The 23,602-nt window shown below is 42.4% G+C and overlaps 2 long non-coding RNA genes across 2 annotated transcripts; both read left to right on the plus strand.

The window, feature by feature from the left end:
- The first annotated feature begins 14,543 nt into the window (after nucleotides 1-14,543).
- LOC121747929 lies at nucleotides 14,544-15,013 on the plus strand. The gene is made up of 2 exons (XR_006039377.1): nucleotides 14,544-14,679; nucleotides 14,770-15,013. It is a non-coding gene; the product is annotated as an uncharacterized LOC121747929 (long non-coding RNA).
- Nucleotides 15,014-22,840: 7,827 nt separating this feature from the next.
- On the plus strand, nucleotides 22,841-23,269 carry LOC121747822. Its single transcript, XR_006039351.1, has 2 exons — nucleotides 22,841-22,936; nucleotides 23,026-23,269. It is a non-coding gene; the product is annotated as an uncharacterized LOC121747822 (long non-coding RNA).
- Nucleotides 23,270-23,602: the final 333 nt, after the last annotated feature.

Here is a 23,602-nt window from a genome sequence, read left to right on the forward strand (position 1 = left end):
AAGTCAAATTAAATGTGGGCTCTTCTTTTAAATGATGGGTTTCTAATTAATTGTCTTGAGGAATAAAGTGGCTAAGAAATTTAATCTCGGCCGGTAACTAAAATTTAATCGGGGGAAATTATTTAATTAATTCCCGGAAGACTTTTTGAGGAATGAATAATTTACCTAAGTACGAAATGATACTTTTTCAACGGTAAATAATTACGAAAAGTTAAGCATGCGCTTGAATAAATTTTTAGAAATTATTCCGACGACATGGAAAATACGAGGAGCCAACGGAGGAAAAGAACGAGCGTAAGCGGCCGACCGGCGTCACACGCGATGCCTTGGGCGGCCGCCGAATAACTGAAAATGCACGAAAACCGAGAAAACGAATTAAAGGATTTAGTTAGAGTGCATGCATTCTAAAATGGTTTTTGTTACCGAGATTGATATGAATTTTATGTATTTTCCGAGAAGGTGGTTTGCACGCACGCTAAAAGTCAGAACGAGGAACTTTTTACGGAAATCCTAAGCTTTTGAGGTGGGCTTCATTACATAAACTCTTTTATTTGAGATGATATGTTTATGGTGAAATAAGGGTGGTTTTAAATAGTATGTCATGCCGTAACTTATGTTTTGAATTGCCTATCTGATTGTCTACTAGAATAATGTTCTACTAGACTTTGATGGTTAACGAATTCGGGTCTGACTAGGGAGTGAGTCCCTACTCGGACTAGTGCACTGATGGGGATCGTGAGCCGTCCTTTGTGGTCGACCGGTCCAGTGATCGAGTTTGTGGCCACATTCTCGTTTCACATGATGGTTCAGATATGGTACATGAATGGGGATGATAATGATATTTGTCTGCAGACACCTTTTTAAGGAATGATTTAGTGTTTCTCGGCCTTTTAAAGTAAAACCCGAGTTTCACTCAATGATGGCTTGACATATCTTAACGATGAATGTATTCCGGGCATGAGTTCACTGAGTGCATCAAGTACTCAGCCCCTGCATATGTTTTCCCTATGTGCAGGTTGAGCGTGGACGGGGGACGGAGGATGTTGAGCATTGGACAGAGACAGTATTCAATAAATGATCCGGTTGCTATTGTGTCTTCATACATAGTAGTAGCTAACTCTCAAATGCTTCCGCTATGCCAAGTTTAGGAATTTCTTTGAGTTCCTTTGAATTGTCAAACTATGTCATTCACGTTATGTACCTTCGGGATTGGGAACCCTGTTGATAAATGAAATTTCATATTTCGACCGATATGTCGTACTTCTTTGATTGTTTCCCTTTCTTCCCCGCTTCTTAATTCCCCCACTAGTCATGATTCCCCGTGTTTTCTATCCTTAGGAAGCGCGGGCGTGACAGAATGGTATCAGAGCAATTTTTCTTTCCGCTCTGGCCCGAGAGTCTTTTTCAGTCTTAGTCTAGACTCGTTTCGCTAGACTATGAGGTTGTGAATTGAAGGCTCAACATCCCGCTTCGCCACGCTCAACCAAGAAAGATGTATTATTTTTTTTTATGTGAAAATTTTTATGAGAAAGTTTGGAGAAAGAAAGACGAGAAAATTTTTGAGAAAGAAAAAGGAGAAAAGTTTTATAAGAAGGAAGAAGTAGAATCTTTCTGTGAGAGATTGATTTCGAGAAGAGTATTTGCTAATGTTGAGAAAAGAACGAGTTTTGATGAGGGACGATGGATTGTTTGTTTTTATATGAAAGATGAAAGTTGATGTTCAAGTATATATTGAGTTTTGATTCAAAACTTGTACTTCAAAGTTGAAAGTGAGATGTTGAAATATTTGAGAAAAGTGTGAGTTTTGAAGAAAATGGTTGTTTTGAAAGTAGATGTGAAATGTGAAAGCACTGGGTTCTGGGAAGCGAAATGTTGGGTATTATACTTGTTATTTGAGGTATGAATGACTTTAAATGTGATATTTGTTGATCTATGAGGTGGTGAAATGTGTTGTGAACTTAGAGTGCCTAAGACTAAGCTAGATGAAACGTGCGCGAACCATAGTTGTAAGTTGACAATTTATCCATCGCTTTCCCGAGCGATGAAAACCAACGAGAATCTGAAAGTGTGGGGTGAATCCCTAATGTGTCAAGGCACGACGAGGCAAGGAGAGCGAGAATGCGAATGGAGGTCGGTGGACCATGGAACTTTTGTTATTTCTTTGGAATGACGCGAAACGTTAGAGCAAGCTTAGTGTGTGAACCATTTTACTATTTTCTATCGTTTTTCGTGAACGATAAGGAAAAAAAATGCGAGGAAGATTTCAAGAAGATGAGGATAGAGAAGATGAAATGAAGCTTCAAACACGAAAAAGGTGCGAGACAAGAAGAACTGATGCTAAGTGATGTAGCTGTGCAACGACAAGAGATCATACTCGTGATGCAAATTAATATAACATTATCTCGCATAATTTTGCTAAAAGTAGCAACACGATGGAGACGACCTTTATTGGAGGCAGAGAAGCACACAGATGACGGAAATGTTTTAAGAGAATGGTTGTTATAATATGCAAGAATATTAAGAAGATATGGCCTTTGATTGACTACAATTATTTGGTTGTAATGACGTGATGAATGTCAACTTGGAATCCACTGTTTCTTAAAACGATGTTACCATGTTCGGCCTCAGAAAGACGAGCGAGGGAGTGTGACCTTCGTAGCTAGAATGAACGATTTTAAATCAACAGTACTTACTTGGATTCTAAGTTCTTTTCGATATGTATTGAATAACCGTGAGTCCTTGTCTATTTGAACACCTTGGTTGACTCATGCTTTGCAAGTAGTGCCCATTATTTCTTTTCCCATATCGAGTCATGACTCACTTTCATTTCTTGAAAATTGGTGCTTACCTTTGTAACTTTGGACATCTTGATTATTAGTCTTCTTTGATTCATCTTTTGTAAGGACAATATTTTGACCTTATGAGCTTTCGTCATTGAACTTCATTCCTAAAGTTGTTTGCAGTTTTGACCTTCAGTGTGATCACATCTCCCATATATGTTTCTTCAAATGATGGAATATTATTCTCGGAACTTTTGTACTCCTTTTTATTTCTTAACTATGCATGTGCCAAGTTCTTTCTTGCGGAAGTGAAATTCTTTTTAGCTCAGTTTCACTACATATATTGTTTCATGCAATGATTTTTTCTTCTTGCAACACCAAGTTAAGGCTATCGTGTTCTCTTTTTCCTTAGCGTGTTTGATCTAGCTGATTCTCCTAAAAAGTTCACTTCACGTCGGTTGCAAACCTGTTAATCCATTGATGTGATTTCATTATTCAATAGGATGATGTCGTCGAACCATGATCAGTGCTACTTCATGACATTTGTCTATACTTCTAAACCCTCCCACAATTGATCATCTCGTGTCATGATATGTTTGAGCCATAATTCATTGATGCCGAAATTTTGCAAATTTAATTTGATAATTGAAATATCTTATTTGGCAGCCTACTATGGAATTTGAGACTTAATTCAGTTTCATCCTGTTTTCATGACATATCTCATATTCTTTCGAACTCTCATCAGAAGTAAATTCTCAAACTCTATGGATTTTATTTGATACCGTTTAAACCTTAATTCCCAGAATGAACATGATAAGTTCAATGGAACTTAGACCCTGCTTTATTTTTTTTCTTCAAACCAATTTCTGCAAGTTGGTGATGAGATCTAAAAGAGTCGAGCTAGAAATGTTGTTCTTGCTTTCTTGATTAATTCTGCATCCTTTCTGATTAAGACACTTTCAGCACTGTTGCTACAATTTTGAAATCAGTTCATATCCAAGTAAGACTACTTGATCAATTTTCGAGTTCTTGGTACTAGACTTGGAGGAAAGGGTGAGGTTGAGCTGTTCGAATGCACACGGGGGAAAAAGTTTCTATAATCGGATATGCATAAAAGTGATACACCAACTAGAGGCAACGATATAACCACGAACACGAGGTGTTAAATTTTCTTTTTCAGCTTTTACATACCGCTAATAGCGAGTTGCTAAGGGATCGAACATTATGCTATACCTCTAGATATTGGATCTTGAGCAACAAAATGTGGTGAAAATGCGGGCGTGACGTCTCGCCGCGCTCAACAAGAGAGAAGGTAAAATGTTTTTAAATGAGAAATGATTATGCAAATGATGTTGGACGTGATGATGAATGGAGTATGATTGATGAGAGTATGAGATGAGCAAATTTCGGGACGAAATTTCTGTTAAGGTGGGTAGAATGTAACGCCCGTACTTTTTATGGAGGATGACGCGCATAAATCGAGGAACGGTCGAAGGAATTATATTTGGAACAACACCAAATATTATATTTTTTTTTTCGTTGGGCGTTTTTAATCGTTGTGAAGACAAGATAACGAAATTTAATAAAGTTCCCGTGAATTTTTTTTTTTAATGAACAAGGGAAATACGAAAAAAAAAATATATAAAAAGTATGAATTTATTTTGGCTTCTCCAAAATAAATTTGAAGCCAATTAAAAATGAACAACTTGTTTTTCTAATCACCCTTTTATGTTGGGCTTGTATTTCTTTTTAGCCCATTAGAAAATAATTCTACATGCAAGCCCAAGCATGAATTTAATTAATTAAGCCCAAGTTTTTCTTTCTTTCTTTCTTCTTTCTTCTTTCTTCTTCTTCTTTCTCCCCCATGACCGACGGTTTCCACCCCTTCCCATGATGTCGACGGTTTTCTTTTTACCTCCCCACTTCCCCATCAATATCCACACCCCAAAAGCCACCCCCTCACTTTCACTTTGCAAAGAAAAAAAAAAGAGAAGAGAGGAGGAGAAGCCGAGAGAGGAAGCGAGAGGGGAAATTTTCACATCTTTGTCCATTCACCATCAAGTCCAACCATTTCTTTTTGGAGGTATACTCCCTTCTATATCTCAAAGCATGAGTTGTTATTAGCTTTGCATGCATATAGTTGATTTATCCTCCATAACCGAGCTAGGTAGAATTTAACGTAGAACCTTCCGAACGATCGCCGCGAGTAACCGGAACTTAGAAAGAACTTAGTTTTTGGTTAATAAAACGTGTTGCGAGCCTTTGCGGGGTGTTTTCGGGCGGTTTCGGAGTGGTTTCGGAGGAGGAGGAGTCGCCGCCGGCGACGGGCAGCGGCGGACAGCCGCGCTCGACGTTCCCGGTGCGGATGACGGCTCCCGGTGGCGACGGCGGCAGCAGCAACGCGACGGGAGGCAGCAGCGGCCGGTGACCCCGGCTGGCGGCGACGCCGTGCGCAGCCCTCCGCGGCAGCAGCTTCTCGGCGAACCCAGCGACGGCAACCGGCTGAAAGCATCGACTCCTTGACGACGGGGCAGTAGCGGCGACGTCCCTCGCCGGAGAAAGGGCGACGGCGGCATGCCTTCGTCGTGGTGGCAGTCGGCGAGAGGGAAGAGTTGGCCGAGAAGGAGAAAGAAACGGCGAGAGAGAAAGAAGAAAGAAGGGAGGAGAGAGAGGGAAGAGAGAGGGAATTAATCTTTTGGGCCATGTGTTTTTAAAAAGTTTGGGCCTTGATTAATTAGGTTGTTGATGGGCCTTTTAATAAATTTTTTGGAAGTCAAATTAAATGTGGGCTCTTCTTTTAAATGATGGGTTTCTAATTAATTGTCTTGAGGAATAAAGTGGCTAAGAAATTTAATCTCGGCCGGTAACTAAAATTTAATCGGGGGAAATTATTTAATTAATTCCCGGAAGACTTTTTGAGGAATGAATAATTTACCTAAGTACGAAATGATACTTTTTCAACGGTAAATAATTACGAAAAGTTAAGCATGCGCTTGAATAAATTTTTAGAAATTATTCCGACGACATGGAAAATACGAGGAGCCAACGGAGGAAAAGAACGAGCGTAAGCGGCCGACCGGCGTCGCACGCGATGCCTTGGGCGGCCGCCGAATAACTGAAAATGCACGAAAACCGAGAAAACGAATTAAAGGATTTAGTTAGAGTGCATGCATTCTAAAATGGTTTTTGTTACCGAGATTGATATGAATTTTATGTATTTTCCGAGAAGGTGGTTTGCACGCACGCTAAAAGTCAGAACGAGGAACTTTTTACGGAAATCCTAAGCTTTTGAGGTGGGCTTCATTACATAAACTCTTTTATTTGAGATGATATGTTTATGGTGAAATAAGGGTGGTTTTAAATAGTATGTCATGCCGTAACTTATGTTTTGAATTGCCTATCTGATTGTCTACTAGAATAATGTTCTACTAGACTTTGATGGTTAACGAATTCGGGTCTGACTAGGGAGTGAGTCCCTACTCGGACTAGTGCACTGATGGGGATCGTGAGCCGTCCTTTGTGGTCGACCGGTCCAGTGATCGAGTTTGTGGCCACATTCTCGTTTCACATGATGGTTCAGATATGGTACATGAATGGGGATGATAATGATATTTGTCTGCAGACACCTTTTTAAGGAATGATTTAGTGTTTCTCGGCCTTTTAAAGTAAAACCCGAGTTTCACTCAATGATGGCTTGACATATCTTAACGATGAATGTATTCCGGGCATGAGTTCACTGAGTGCATCAAGTACTCAGCCCCTGCATATGTTTTCCCTATGTGCAGGTTGAGCGTGGACGGGGGACGGAGGATGTTGAGCATTGGACAGAGACAGTATTCAATAAATGATCCGGTTGCTATTGTGTCTTCATACATAGTAGTAGCTAACTCTCAAATGCTTCCGCTATGCCAAGTTTAGGAATTTCTTTGAGTTCCTTTGAATTGTCAAACTATGTCATTCACGTTATGTACCTTCGGGATTGGGAACCCTGTTGATAAATGAAATTTCATATTTCGACCGATATGTCGTACTTCTTTGATTGTTTCCCTTTCTTCCCCGCTTCTTAATTCCCCCACTAGTCACGATTCCCCGTGTTTTCTATCCTTAGGAAGCGCGGGCGTGACAAGACCAAGGGCAAGGGCTCGTGCGCGGGCACGGGCACAGGCACGGCTCGGCTCGGCGCGTGTGGGCTCTTTCACCCATCTTAGTCCACAATAATTACTAAGTGTAATTAGTCACTTAATAAATACATATTTAAAGATGTGTCTCATCTCCTATGTGGGATAATTAACACTAGGTAATTACTCCCTACACTTTCAACTCATAGCTTTATCAAAAGCTACAATGTGACCAACTTTTAATCCACTATTTCTCACTCACCGGGAATCGGATTTGAGAAAGTGAATATACTACGGTCATCTACGCGGAACGTAGATCGACGCTATATCATTTAATTCTCCAAAATTAAATGTCTCGTCACATTTATTATTGGTCAAACTTCATTGACCGGACATCTTAAATTCAAGATTCCAACAATCCCCCACATGAGTGGAAATAGCCAAATGCATATGCATGCAGACACAAGCTCAACCCTTGAGAGGTATATAAGCATAAAGAAAGGTAGTTGTTGGCTTTGAACCCTCCATAGTCGACACCATCGGATACACAGACGGCTTAGTAGCGCGATGCTTTGAACTAATCCCTCACGGCGTACACCGAGACAATGGTGTTAACACTTAAACACCTCAACCTCATCCGTTCTTACGTTTTGTGTCCTTTGCGGCCTTGGACACCACTTTGGATTCATAAGTGTGTTATTTGAAGCGGCCTCACTTCACACTTATATAGGTGATTCCTAATCGAGTATCTTGCCCTACTCGGTCTCCTTGAGAACTCAATCTCCTCGAGATCCTTAAGAGTCATTAAAAGTCATAGACTTAGCCTCGCCACTAGGCAAGTTTTCCAACACTCTAATGCTCTTTAGGAAATAGATATAGTTGAGTGTTTCTCATGAACTCTCATAGCTTAGTTGTCCCTTTGAACCAAGTTCTTGGGATCTCCAGTCATCATGGTTAGGTTACCACTATGACAATTCTTTAGTTTGTGGATTTCAAACCCATTCCCTCTTGCAACTTATTCATTTGATCACGGTTTAACCCTTTGGTTAGCGGATCCGCTAGATTATCTATTGACTTCACATAGTCAATTGTAATCACCCCTGTTGTGATCAAATGTAATCACCCCTGTTGTGATCAAATGTCTCACGGTGTTATGTCGTCGACGTATATGTCGAGACTTACCGTTATAGAAGCCATTGTTTGCCCTTCCAATAGCCGCTTGGCTATCGCAGTGGATCAGCACTGGTGGCACTGGTTTAGACCAACATGGAATATCTTCAAAGAAGTATTCAAACTTGTGGCATTGTAGATTGGGACATGTAAATTCAAAAGCCATTAACAGATTAGTGAATTTAGATTTACTAAAGGCTAATGAAGTGGATACCCAAGATAAATGTGAAATTTGTCTTGAAGCAAAAATGACTAAGTTGTCGTTTCACTCGGTTGAACGAATCACAAAACCCTTTGAATTAATTCACACGGACGTATGTGACTTAAAGATGGTGCAAACTAGAGGTGGTAAAAAGTACTTTATCACTTTCATAGATGATTACACAAGGTATTGCTATATTTATCTTTTAAGAAGTAAAGATGAAGCAATAGAAGCGTTCAAAAATTATAAGAACGAAGTTGAGAATCAACTTGGTTGCAAAATCAAAACGATTCGAAGCGATAGAGAAGGCGAATATGTAGCCCCGTTTGAGGAGTTATGCAATGCAAGTGGTATAATCCATCAAACGACTGCACCATATTCACCACAATCTAATGGTGTTGCAGAACGCAAAAATTGAACTCTAATAGAGATGATGAATGCACTGCTTCTGACTTCAGGATTACCACATAACATGTGGGGGAAGCTGTTTTGACAGCCAACTATATCTTGAATAAAATCCCTCTCAAAGGAAAAGATGTTACTCCTTATGAGTTGTGGAAGGGAAGGAAGTCATCCTACAAATACCTCAAAGTGTGGGGGTGTTTGGCAAAGGTGATGGTTCCTCCGCCCAAGGAAGTTACAATTGGACCTAAAACAGTTGATTGTATCTTCATTGGATATGCACTTAACAGTAGTGCATATCGATTTGTTGTCCACAAGTCTGAAATACCGACTGTGACCGTGGGAACAACAATTGAGTCAAGAAACGTGATATTTCTTGAAAATACGTTTCCTTGCAAAAGGAAGGAAAACGTATCATCCAATTCTGAGACAAGAATTGAGGATGAAACCACTAGTTCTAAATCAGCGGATGAGGAACCTGAATCGCGCAAGCGTGCAAGGCCAGATCCAAAGGATACAGTACTAAGACGTGGTAGTAGGGTCAGAACACCAAAAACATTTAGTCCTGACTACATTGCTTTTATGTTAGATGAAGAACCGACATCTATAAAAGTAGCCTTCGATGGCCCAGAAGGGCTACATTGGAGAGAAGCTGTTCAAAGCGAAATTGATTCAATTTTGCTAAACCACACTTGGGTGTTGGTAGATCTACCGGAAGGTGCGAAACATCTAGGTTGCAAATGGGTACTTAAAAGGAAATTTAAGGCCGATGGAACAGTAGATAAGTATAAAGCCCGACTAGTAGTAAAGGGTTTTAAACAAAAGGAAGGACATGACTTCTTCGATACCTATTCACCTGTAACAAGGATTACATCTATCCGAGTGCTTCTCGCTATTGCTGCATTGCACAATCTTGAGATTCATCAAATGGATGTAAAGACCGCGTTTCTAAATGGTGAACTAGAAGATGAAATCTATATGGAGCAACCCGAAGGGTTTGTAGTACCTGGACAAGAGAGAAAGGTATGCAAGCTCGTAAAGTCTCTATATGGATTGAAACAAGTGTCATTGCAATTGCACTTGAAGTTTGATAATGTGATGTTATCAAATGGGTTTAAAATCAACGAGTGCGACAAATGTGTCTACATCAAGAGCACTAATAACGGCCATGTTATAGTGTGTCTATACGTTGATGATATGTTAATCTTGGGTAGCAACACTTAAGTAATTAACAATACAAAGGCCATGTTAAAGAGAAACTTTGACATAAAGGACATGGGTCTAGCCGATGTAATTCTTAGAATGAAGATTATAAGAACGTCTGATGGAATCATCTTAACACAATCACATTATGTTGAGAAGATATTGAATAAATTCAAAGCCTATGATGGCGCGCCGATTAAGACTCCAATTGAACTCGACGTTCACTTGAGCAAGAACAAAGGCGAGCCCGTTGCACAAGAAGAGTATGCACGGGTCATCGGGTGCATTATGTACTTGACTAATTGCACTCGACCTGACATTGCTTGTGCTGTGAACAAGTTGAGTCGTTACACAAGTAATCCAAGCAAAGAGCATTGGAGAACTCTTGTGAGGGTTTTGAGATATTTAAAACATACACAAAATCATGGGCTACACTTCTCGAGATACCCCTCAGTATTTGAAGGGTATTGTGATGCAAATTGGATATCCGACAATAGAGACTCACTTTCAACAAGTGGATACGTCTTTACTATTGGGAGTGGTGCTGTATCGTGGAAATCCACAAAACAGACATGCATAGCCCGATCAACAATGGAATCAGAGTTCATTGCCTTAGATAAGGCTGGTGAGGAAGCCGAGTGGCTTAAGAACTCAATCAAGTAAGAGGAAGTAGACGCATTGTTATTAATAGCCAAAGGCTTGGGACCATGGCGCGTAGCCACACTAAGCTTGAAAAGCCCATCGGTTACATAACCTTTTCCGAGGGATTTTCCAAACTTATACAAAACAAACCTATCTGATTCAAATTCAAGTTTAAAACCCTTATTAACTAGTATAGATCCAGAGACTAGGTTCTTTCGTATGTCGGGCACATGCAGCATATCCTTCAGCGTGATAGAGATGCCAGACGTCATTTTGAGGATCACATCTCCAGTTCCTTTGACTTCGGATGATGCTTGATTCCCCATGTTGATCTTCCTCCCATCAACAGGATTGTAAGTTGAAAACTTACTCCTATCGGCACAAACATGAGCAGTTGCCCCAGTGTCGATGTACCAGCCTCCCTTGTTTTCAATCAAGTTGGCCTCTTCAGTGACCACAACGATGGGGTCATTTTTGTCCCAGTCTTTGAACTCTTTTTCAACGACGTGGGCTGTCGGCTTCTTCTTCTTGTTGCGGCAGTCTTTGGCAAAGTGGCCAGTTTTGCCACACTTGAAGCATTCGCCTTCAAATTTCTTTGCAGGCTGCTTTCCTTTCCCTTTATTCTTTTGACTTGGACGAGGGCGTTTGTTGGAGGGATCGCCCCGCTCCAACAAGTTGGCCTTGGCTTCAAAGGGGCCATGGCCTCTAGCCTTTTGGTCGTTTTTGCGCACGTCAGATTCAATGCGCAATTTCACGATCATTTCTTCAAGGGTCATCTCCTTTCGCTTGTGCTTAAGGTAGCTCTTGAAGTCCTTCCAACTAGGTGGAAGCTTCTCAATTATCGTGCCAGAAGTAAAAGCTTCCGGCAAATTTATCCCCTCGGCGGCGATTTCGTGGATGATAATTTGAAACTCTTGTACTTGGTCTATCACTGGTCTTGAATCAACCATTTTGTAGTCCAAGTACTTAGCTATTACAAATTTCTTAGTACCGGCATCATTGCTACGATACTTCTTCTATAGGTTCTCCCACATTGGTTTAGATGTGGTTACATTAGAGTATACATTGTAGAGGCTATCATCTAGTGCACTTAAAATAAAGTTTTTACTTAGATAATCTCCTTTATGCCATGCATCGTAGTCGGAGAAGACCTCCAGTCTGGTCTCTTGATCGCTTGGCCTAGGTGGCTCGTCTTCCTTGAGGAAGTGCACGACCCCCAATGTTGTCAAGTAGAACAACATTTTCTGTTGCCACCTCTTGAAGTCAGATCCTCCAAACATGAAGGGCTTCTCAGCGGACGGCATCATTCTCGGCATCAAAGGCACCGAGCTTGGTCCATGATATGAACCATTCAAGTTGACTCCACTTGAGCCAGCAACGTGGTTGGGCATAGAGCCTCCACCATTCATGTTGGGCATAGAGCCCGCCATGGTCGTACCAGCCCCGAAGGAACCAGCACCCACGTGTGTCACGACCACATCTCCCTAGTCAAAGAAAGTGTAGCTTTTCCGCGACTAAAACATACTGAAACTGTCTCAACTCGTCATAAGATACTTAGATCAAAGGAAAACATTGTCTGAAATGTGTTGAGGGTACAAATCATACTGAATCAGAGTAGTTATGGAACAATTGTCTTTGCTAAAAACAAGTTCTAAAATTTTGCGCAACGGAAGAGTACCAAGACAGATGTAGTATGTATGAAGACATACTACACCAGCTATCCTTCTGCTTATTTAGTCTTCTGTCCCAACACCTCCTCGGCTTTGACAACAATCAACCTGCACATTAAGGAAAACAAAATGCAGGGCTGAGTACTTGATGCACTCAGTGGGCTCATGCCGAAAATATTTTCTTTTAGTTGTCAGCCAAGCTGAGTGAACGCGGGGTTTTACTGAAATTCTATCCCGGTCACTAAAATCTGTTATTTCTTTCTGAAAATAGACTGCAGTCATTTAAACTTCTGATGATATGCCATATCAGCTGCGTGAATCGGGAATGTGGCCACATTCCACGACCACTGGGCCGGCCAACCTGGCGCTAGCTCACGACCCACGGACCGGCCAACCTAGCGCTAGCTCACGGTCCCTATGTGTACACTAGTCCGAGTAGGATTTACTGACCTACTGGGACCCGAATTCGATTTAACTGGGTTGGCATAGCCAACAGATAGGCAATCATAAAACAAAACATGGCATGACAACTCATTCAAATAATCATATTTTCACATAAAGCATGCTTTAAAAGAAGGAAGAGAAACCCCACCTCAATTGCTTAACTCTTGCAAAACGGGTGCTTTTCTGTCCTGGGATTACGCGTCGAGTGACGACGTTCCTTTACAAAGTTGAATATACTTAAATTAGGCTTTTTAAAGAAAATGCTTATCTTGCATGAATGCATGCCTAAGCGTGTGCTATTTTATTTTATCTCTTTCTTTCAAAAATTTAGAGATCTAAATTCTTTAATTAAAACTGTGACTATTAAAGTCCGCTTTAATTATTTTATCGAAAACTATTTCAACACGGCTTAAAAATTCTCTCTTTTTTTTCTTCCGCGGCTTAGGAATTAAATCCCGTTATACCTTGGAACTAATTTTAGAGTATAGTTCCAACTCAAACCAGGCCCAGTTAGGAATTATTAATCTGGCCCAGATTGTATCCCTTGGCCCACTTCTCTTTTCTTTTTATTTTGAAATAGTTCCTTTGGCCCAAATGTGGAGTGGCCCATTTAAAATTAGGGAGGTGGCCCAATCAATCATACTCCCTTCCTCAATCAGCCAATTCCATCGGCTTTTCCCCATTCTTAATTTTCCCCTTTCTCCAAAAATAAAACCCAAACTGAGAAAGCCCTAGATTCTCCAACTCTTCCCCTCCCCTCGCCGGCATCGCAGCGTCTCCGGTTCGAAATCCCGGCAAGTGACAAGCCGCCGCCGCCACCGACGACTCCAGTGGGTGGAAACAGCCTAGCGAGCGCCGTCGATGGACTGGTGGAGTCAGCACGGCACCGCGGCCGTCGCTGCTGTCTTGGTGACCTCGTCGCAGGACTCCCTCTGCCGGCACCCTTCGCCGCTGCCCTCCCCCTTCGCGAGGCAGTCTCGACACTCCCCGGCGCTTGCACAGCAGCTGCTGGAGTCAGCGGTGCTCGCCGTCGCTCCGCGAGGCTTCCGCCGTCGTCGCTGATCCGCTGTTGGTCCGAGACTCACGCCGCCACTGCCGATCTCCTTCGGCGGCGAGCCGTCGCGTGTCACGGTTGCCTTGCGGTCGACTCTCGGCTTCACCGTCTGGTCGCCGCCAACTCCGACAGAAACTCCCAAAGCTAAGCCTCCTATATTAGCTACTTAGGTGGTTTCTTTAAGTATGGTCTGTTCTTGTTTTGCTTATTCTTTGATTTGGGCAGATTGTGTTCGTTTGTCACAGAAACTGCAGTAGCTCGTCTAGAACTTTTTAGATTTGTATGATTTTCTTTTTCTGGTGTCCATTTGTGCAAAAGATTGAGGGAAAAAAAGGTTTAAGTTGTCTTAGCCACTGATTTTGAACTAAGAGCAGCTTATGCTTCTGGATTTCTTAACAAGATGTTGTTCTTCCATTTCTAGCATAGCTCTAATGGTGCACAAACTGTATTGTGAAGCATTCAACACTATTATGCTATGTTTTCCTAACACATGAATACTACATGATGAGTCTACTGTCATTGCTTGAGCTTGAGAAAGAAAACGAGATCTTACCTCACTCACTTGGCCCAAACTTCAGTTCTTCTCACTGCCTCAGTTCTTCTCACTGCCTCAGTCCTTCTTCCCTCCCTTTAGCTTACTTCTTTGCTACTGAGTGAGAGGTGTTGTGGTGTGGTATAATAACCGAGGGGTAGCATGTGTATATAAACACATATCTTGTAACTGAAAGCTGCAGAGGCTGAGTGTTGGCTGACTTTGCAGCATCCTTTAACTGTTGGTGGTTTGTGCTGCCTTGTACTCGGATTCATTTATGAATTTTGTCCCTTTTGCAGGTGCACACTAGAGCAAGCATTTGGGGTTGATTTCCGGACTATAGTAGGTCCGGGTGGGGAAGGTAAGGGCTGTTATCTGCAGCTTTGCAGAGTCTTAGCTGGAGAGGAGCCTGCTGGCTGGAGTTGCCTCTTTCGGTCAAACTCTCACCCCCATCTCTGAAAGGTATTGTTTCCCCTTCCCTTTCCTACTATGCTTCTTTTAGTTGTATCTATTTCATGCAACTAATTTCTCTTTTTTCGTGCGCTTTGGCAGGAGCTGCGGCTGGCCAACGAGGCTGTCTTCCCTCGTGGTCTCGCCCTCCCAGCTCGTTTAAAATCTGGGGCCAAGACTTGCCCGGTGACGAAGACCAATGAAGTCGTTAGGGACTTCTAAATGTAATAGTGTAGTAGCTCGACTTTTAATTCTCTCGTCAAAGATTGTAACTTTAGTTTGAGATTCTGAAAACTGTAATTTGTACCTTTTCTCAAGAAATAAAAATACTCTTTCATTCGTTAAATAAAAGCTGGTATTTATTTCTTAAGAATTCTCGAGAATCTAGGTCTCGGCTATTACATTCTACCCCCCTTAACAAAAATTTCATCCCGAAATTTTGTCTCGGTTAGGTAAAAAGCTGTGGGTACTTCTCTTTCATCTAGTCCTCGAGCTCCCACGTCGCCTCCTCGCGGCCGTGATGCTTCCATAGGACCTTTACTGTTACAATATTTTTATTCCTAAACTCTTTAACTTTTTTGTCCAGAATTGCTTCTGGCTTTTCTTCATAGCTCAAATCTGGTTCTAACACTATTTCTTCTTGGTGCACTATGTGTTTAGGGTCAAACACATACTTTCTCAACTGTGATAAATGAAACACATTGTGAACATTCCCGAAGCTGGGCGGAAGCGCTAATCTGTACTCCACAGGGCCGACTGTTTCTAGGATCTCGTAAGGCCCGATGAAACGCGGTTTCAGCTTGCCCTTGACGCCAAATCTGGTTATCCCTTTCGATGGGGATACTTTCATAACGACCTTGTCTCCTGCTTTGAACTGTAAATCCATTCTACGAGCATCTGCATAGGATTTCTGTCTATCTTGAGCTTCTTTGATTCTCCCTCGGATTTGTCGGACAATTTCTATCATTTCCTCTACCGAGTCTGGTCCGAAAATCTTTCTCTCACCAACTTCATCCCAGTAAAGTGGTGATCTACACTTTTTCCCATAGAGTGCCTCGTATGGGGCCATATCAATAGTTGCCTGGTAACTGTTGTTGTAGGCGAACTCTATAAGTGGAAGTACTGGCTCCCAGCTCACTCCACGGTCGAGCACTACGGCTCTTAACATATCTTCTAATGTCTGAATCGTCCTTTCGGACTGTCCGTCCGTCTGTGGATGGAATGATGTGCTGAAATTCAGCTGAGTGTCTAACTCTCGCTGTAGGCTTATCCAAAATCTAGAAGTAAATTTTGAATCTCGATCTGAGGTGATCGTTACTGGTACACCATGTAGGCGCACAATCTCTTGCACATAAATCTGTGCCAACTTGTCAGATCCGTATGTGATACGAATTGGTATGACGTGAGCACTTTTGGTGAGTCGATCTATAATTACCCAGATGGCAGTGTTTCCTTGCTGTGATTTTGGCAATCCTGTCACAAAATCCATTGCTATATGCTCCCATTTCCATTCTGGAATCTCGAGAGGTCCGTAGGGTCGTTGATGTAACGCCTTCACTTGCTGGCAAGCCAGACATCTTTCTACAAACGATGCTATGCTTCTCTTCATGCCATCCCACCAAAATTGCTTCTTCAAGTCCTGATACATCTTTGTACTCCCAGGATGGGCAGTGTAGGGTGTCTCATGAGCTTCACTCATGACCTCGTTCCTAAGTGCCTCCTCTTTGGGTACGCATAGTCTCCCTTTGAAAGTGAGAGCATTATCCGCCTCTTCGCGGTAACAATCCCCTTTTCCGGTCCTCACTCTGAGACGAACCTTTTCTAGGGCTTCATCGTATCTCTGGGCGTCAATGATTCTAGCTCTTAAATCTGGTTCTAAGACCGAGGTGGATATTCTGCTGTCCACTGTCTCCGGGGCTCTCACTATCTCCAGTCGCATCTTGGCGAATTCCCGGATAAGCTCTTCCTCTAGGGTGAGGAAAGTAGCCACTTGAGGCGCAGTCTTTCTGCTCAAGGCATCTGCTACCACATTGACTTTGCCTGGGTGGTAATTTATACCACAGTCGTAGTCTTTGACTAGTTCCAGCCATCTGCGCTGTCTCATATTCAGGTCCTTCTGCTCGAAGAAGTATTTGAGACTCTTATGATCTGTGAAGATCTCACATCGAACTCCATAGAGGTGACGTCCCCAAATCTTCAAAGCGTGTACCACTTCTGCTAGTTCCAGGTCGTGCGTCGGGTAGTTCAACTCGTGCGGCCTCAACTGGAGTGACGCATATGCTATCACCTTGCCTTTCTGCATCAGCACGCACCCGAGTCCGACCTTCGATGCATCTGTATACACCACATAGTTGACTCCCGCTTCTGGCACAGCTAGAACTGGCGCTGTGGTCAACTTTTCCTTTAGCAACTGGAAGCTTGCTTCACATTCTGGGGTCCAATTGACTTTAACTCCTTTCTTGAGCCGTTGAGTCATCGGCCTCGCTATTTTAGAAAACCCCTCAATGAACCTTCGGTAGCATCATGCCAGTCCTAGGAAACTCCGAATTTCATTAGGCGTCGCTGGTGACTGCCAACGTTTGCCCTTGCTCTATATTATAGGGCTCTAAATCCTGTTCCCTTGCGATAACTTCTTTTAAAAGGAAAAATTCAATTTCTCCCTTCACAGTAGGGACGGTGAGGGTAGCGGTGCTATCACGCGTTCCTCTTCCCGAATGTCTCTCCAGCTTTAGCCTTTTTCCTGGCCACCTCTTAGACGAATCCCTTTTGCTGATGGGATTTGTTCCGTCAAACATAAACTACGAATACACTCGTACTTTCTCCATGGCTTTCATTACATGCCCATGATTGAGTCTTTGTTCTTGTGGCTTACTTATCTCACTCGGAGTAAGCATTTTGATCGTTCAAACTACCATATAGGTCTTTTACGTCTTCGGACATCATTTAATCCACAAATATTCCTTGATATTTCTCTACCCAAGGCTAGTTGCTTCTCTATTCAACAAAATATTCGATCTTCCACCTGCTGGTCACAAGCGGTATGTAGATTCGAAGTATTTAACGCTTTGCTGTCGGTTATGCGACGCTTCTGGTTGGTGCATCATTTCCTGCACGTGTCTCCATGGGGACGTATTTATTATGCGTATCTGAAAGAAACTGAGACCATGCCTTTTTCTGCTAGCCTCGTATCAATAACTCAATGATTAATCTAATAGTCTTAACTTGGATTATTATTCACACAAGAGAGTATGACTGAAAATTTGAAGGGCTCCTGAATACCCAACTGGACAAGAATAACATCCCTTGTTCAACTTATATGAATTTTCGTCGATAATCGACCTTGAAGGTAAGTACTGAGTTCATTCAAAGAACTACGTAACTCAACTGGTTTCCAGGTAAACTCATAGAAGCTGAGGCTCACCCCTGGTGGGAGCTAGAAATAATCATGAGATAGGTCATGAAAACTGGATGGAAATGAATTAACTGTAAATTCCCATAGTAAGCTGCAAAATAGGACAATACAGTTGTCCAATTAAACTGAAAGGATCTGAGCATCAAGGACAGTGGTTCAAACATGTCATCGCCTAAGATGATCAACCACGAAAATTTATAAACGTAGGCGATTGCAATGAAGGAACATTGATCATGTTTCAAAGGCATCTTGATATGGAATAACAAAGTCACATCAATGATTTCATAGGTTCATTAAGGCAACGCACTGAAATGAACTATTCAGAAAAATCAGCTAGGGCAAGCTCATTAGGGAAAGGTGCAATATGCTTGCCTTAACTTCGAGCTGCAGAAAAATTCCGAGACTAGGAATAATACATGTACTGGAATCGAGGTCGAAAAATTTCACCTTTGTAGGATCTCAAAATAGGGAGGTAAAAAGTTCCAGCACCACATGAAATTCCCTGAGGAGAATGTTTAACTGTCTTGATCACTCTGGGGATCACAACGTAAGCATCGTAAGAATGAAATTTCATTGCATAGGTCCAAGAAATCGAGATATAAATCTCCAATATTGTGGCTCAAAGGAGGCAACAACAAATAACGATGCCTGGAACATAAGGGTATCCCAAATTTGGGAACTGAAACTGAGTCACCGCTTTCCTGAAGAGAATGAAAGTGGCGTACTACTTGCAGAACGTGAGTCAATCAAAGGTCTTAATAGCCGACAGGACATCGTTGTCCCGGAGGTTCAAAGAATGTCTGAGGAATACGCTCAATCCGAAGATCATAGATATGAACAACTGTAGAATTTAGGGTTTACGACTGGAGCTTAAACAGTCAAAACTTTACTCTTCATGTACGATGAGTCAAAAGGACTGCAGTCCATAAGCTGGAAATGAGTCAAACCTCGCACAGAAAAAGGAACACTGACATGGTACTTACGAGTCAAAACTAGAGTCTGAATAGACGAGGGTATCGTCCTTGGAAGGACTCTTAGAAGGGATTTCATTGGGAATCCAAGTAAGTACTATTGATTATAATCATCGGTTCTAGTTATGTGACACTCCCTTGTTTTTCTTGTGGAGCTCGCACATGATAAACGCGTTCTGGGAAACCATACATTCCAAGATGGGGTTCCTCGTGCTGTTAAACTGATAACCGCAGCTGGAGGTCATACTTTCATATCGTTATCGATAACTTAGAACGCTGATTCTGGTAAAACATTACATTCTCCATCGTGCTTCGTAGCACGCTATAAGTATCGCTTCTGGATCACGTAGCCACTTGGGCTTGTTACGCCACATTAGATCACTTTACTAGATCGCGGGTACGATCTCTTTCCGTGTAGGGATGCATCTCCCGAACAGGCTGGAAAGTAAACTATTTCCGTTATAACTTGGTCTTTGTAAAGACATTGGGAACTTCTTGGTTCATCGTCTAGTATACATATATATATGTATACTATCTGTGTGCTTAAAAGAATGGACTTCCTTTAATTGTTGTCTATAAGTAGTACAATAGTACTTTTTGGCTCGTCTTTTCTTTCTCATAATTCCTTGGAATTTGAAGCTTGCCCAAACTGATGGGTTTTAGTTGGTCTCGTCGCCCTGGAAGGCGGTAACAAATTCTTATTCTGCTAGTACTTGATCCTGAAAGTCTCACCTAAGGTACTTTTCTAAAGCACTCTAGGTTCACATACATAGTCCCCATGACATCTATACATTCATGTCAAGCTCTTTAAACATAAATCACAGATACATTAAGCATATCTCATGCAAAGTATCAGCTAGCACGTTGCGTCTTGCAAACTTTTCAAATAAACATTTTCGTTCCCATTTAGGGCTATGAAATTTTTTTTTTCTTTTTCTGAAAACTTAGAAAATTTCATTTTCCTTCTCAAAATGGAAAAATATTTTCTTTTTTTTTTAAAATTCTCTTTTCTGGACGAGCGGGCGTCGACCCCTGTTTCTGGTACAGTTGATCGTGTCGTGCTGAGGTGTTGGGATCTTGTACTTAACATTCTGTTCATCTTCAAGCCTAGTACTATCTTTTCTGGACTGAGGCTTAGAAAGAAGGTTCTTGGGTCAGAGCGAAAGAAAATTGCTCTGATACCACTCTGTCACGACCACATCTCCCTAGTCAAAGAAAGTGTAGCTTTTCCGCGACTAAAACATACTGAAACTGTCTCAACTCGTCATAAGATACTTAGATCAAAGGAAAACATTGTCTGAAATGTGTTGAGGGTACAAATCATACTGAATCAGAGTAGTTATGGAACAATTGTCTTTGCTAAAAACAAGTTCTAAAATTTTGCGCAACGGAAGAGTACCAAGACAGATGTAGTATGTATGAAGACATACTACACCAGCTATCCTTCTGCTTATTTAGTCTTCTGTCCCAACACCTCCTCGGCTTTGACAACAATCAACCTGCACATTAAGGAAAACAAAATGCAGGGCTGAGTACTTGATGCACTCAGTGGGCTCATGCCGAAAATATTTTCTTTTAGTTGTCAGCCAAGCTGAGTGAACGCGGGGTTTTACTGAAATTCTATCCCGGTCACTAAAATCTGTTATTTCTTTCTGAAAATAGACTGCAGTCATTTAAACTTCTGATGATATGCCATATCAGCTGCGTGAATCGGGAATGTGGCCACATTCCACGACCACTGGGCCGGCCAACCTGGCGCTAGCTCACGACCCACGGACCGGCCAACCTAGCGCTAGCTCACGGTCCCTATGTGTACACTAGTCCGAGTAGGATTTACTGACCTACTGGGACCCGAATTCGATTTAACTGGGTTGGCATAGCCAACAGATAGGCAATCATAAAACAAAACATGGCATGACAACTCATTCAAATAATCATATTTTCACATAAAGCATGCTTTAAAAGAAGGAAGAGAAACCCCACCTCAATTGCTTAACTCTTGCAAAACGGGTGCTTTTCTGTCCTGGGATTACGCGTCGAGTGACGACGTTCCTTTACAAAGTTGAATATACTTAAATTAGGCTTTTTAAAGAAAATGCTTATCTTGCATGAATGCATGCCTAAGCGTGTGCTATTTTATTTTATCTCTTTCTTTCAAAAATTTAGAGATCTAAATTCTTTAATTAAAACTGTGACTATTAAAGTCCGCTTTAATTATTTTATCGAAAACTATTTCAACACGGCTTAAAAATTCTCTCTTTTTTTTCTTCCGCGGCTTAGGAATTAAATCCCGTTATACCTTGGAACTAATTTTAGAGTATAGTTCCAACTCAAACCAGGCCCAGTTAGGAATTATTAATCTGGCCCAGATTGTATCCCTTGGCCCACTTCTCTTTTCTTTTTATTTTGAAATAGTTCCTTTGGCCCAAATGTGGAGTGGCCCATTTAAAATTAGGGAGGTGGCCCAATCAATCATACTCCCTTCCTCAATCAGCCGATTCCATCGGCTTTTCCCCATTCTTAATTTTCCCCTTTCTCCAAAAATAAAACCCAAACTGAGAAAGCCCTAGATTCTCCAACTCTTCCCCTCCCCTCGCCGGCATCGCAGCGTCTCCGGTTCGAAATCCCGGCAAGTGACAAGCCGCCGCCGCCACCGACGACTCCAGTGGGTGGAAACAGCCTAGCGAGCGCCGTCGATGGACTGGTGGAGTCAGCACGGCACCGCGGCCGTCGCTGCTGTCTTGGTGACCTCGTCGCAGGACTCCCTCTGCCGGCACCCTTCGCCGCTGCCCTCCCCCTTCGCGAGGCAGTCTCGACACTCCCCGGCGCTTGCACAGCAGCTGCTGGAGTCAGCGGTGCTCGCCGTCGCTCCGCGAGGCTTCCGCCGTCGTCGCTAATCCGCTGTTGGTCCGAGACTCACGCCGCCACTGCCGATCTCCTTCGGCGGCGAGCCGTCGCGTGTCACGGTTGCCTTGCGGTCGACTCTCGGCTTCACCGTCTGGTCGCCGCCAACTCCGACAGAAACTCCCAAAGCTAAGCCTCCTATATTAGCTACTTAGGTGGTTTCTTTAAGTATGGTCTGTTCTTGTTTTGCTTATTCTTTGATTTGGGCAGATTGTGTTCGTTTGTCACAGAAACTGCAGTAGCTCGTCTAGAACTTTTTAGATTTGTATGATTTTCTTTTTCTGGTGTCCATTTGTGCAAAAGATTGAGGGAAAAAAAAGGTTTAAGTTGTCTTAGCCACTGATTTTGAACTAAGAGCAGCTTATGCTTCTGGATTTCTTAACAAGATGTTGTTCTTCCATTTCTAGCATAGCTCTAATGGTGCACAAACTGTATTGTGAAGCATTCAACACTATTATGCTATGTTTTCCTAACACATGAATACTACATGATGAGTCTACTGTCATTGCTTGAGCTTGAGAAAGAAAATGAGATCTTACCTCACTCACTTGGCCCAAACTTCAGTTCTTCTCACTGCCTCAGTTCTTCTCACTGCCTCAGTCCTTCTTCCCTCCCTTTAGCTTACTTCTTTGCTACTGAGTGAGAGGTGTTGTGGTGTGGTATAATAACCGAGGGGTAGCATGTGTATATAAACACATATCTTGTAACTGAAAGCTGCAGAGGCTGAGTGTTGGCTGACTTTGCAGCATCCTTTAACTGTTTTGGTGGTTTGTGCTGCCTTGTACTCGGATTCATTTATGAATTTTGTCCCTTTTGCAGGTGCACACTAGAGCAAGCATTTGGGGTTGATTTCCGGACTATAGTAGGTCCGGGTGGGGAAGGTAACGGCTGTTATCTGCAGCTTTGCAGAGTCTTAGCTGGAGAGGAGCCTGCTGGCTGGAGTTGCCTCTTTCGGTCAAACTCTCACCCCCATCTCTGAAAGGTATTGTTTCCCCTTCCCTTTCCTACTATGCTTCTTTTAGTTGTCTCTATTTCATGCAACTAATTTCTCTTTTTCGTGCGCTTTGGCAGGAGCTGCGGCTGGCCAACGAGGCTGTCTTCCCTCGTGGTCTCGCCCTCCCAGCTCGTTTAAAATCTGGGGCCAAGACTTGCCCGGTGACGAAGACCAATGAAGTCGTTAGGGACTTCTAAATGTAATAGTGTAGTAGCTCGACTTTTAATTCTGTCGTCAAAGATTGTAACTTTAGTTTGAGATTCTGAAAACTGTAATTTGTACCTTTTCTCAAGAAATAAAAATACTCTTTCATTCGTTAAATAAAAGCTGGTATTTATTTCTTAAGAATTCTCGAGAATCTAGGTCTCGGCTATTACAGCGTGAGACCCGAAGGCCCCAGCACTTGTGTGAGACCCGAAGGCCCCAGCACTTGATCCATTAAAGGATCCGAAGGAACCACTAAAAGTGGAACCAACCGATCCACTCGAGGTGGATCCACCAGTGGGTCCAAGGGGGTTAACAAACTCCCAAGGGGTTGTTTATGAAGATGGATGCATCATCGTCGGAATCGACGATGTGTTGACCGGTGCAGTGGTCGACACGGTGGATGGAGTTGTTGCAGCAGCGGTGGTGGCAGCGATAGTGTTTGATTCA

This window comes from Salvia splendens, chromosome 9 (genome assembly GCF_004379255.2).
Source record: "Salvia splendens isolate huo1 chromosome 9, SspV2, whole genome shotgun sequence".
In the NCBI taxonomy this organism is placed as follows: Eukaryota; Viridiplantae; Streptophyta; class Magnoliopsida; order Lamiales; family Lamiaceae; genus Salvia; species Salvia splendens.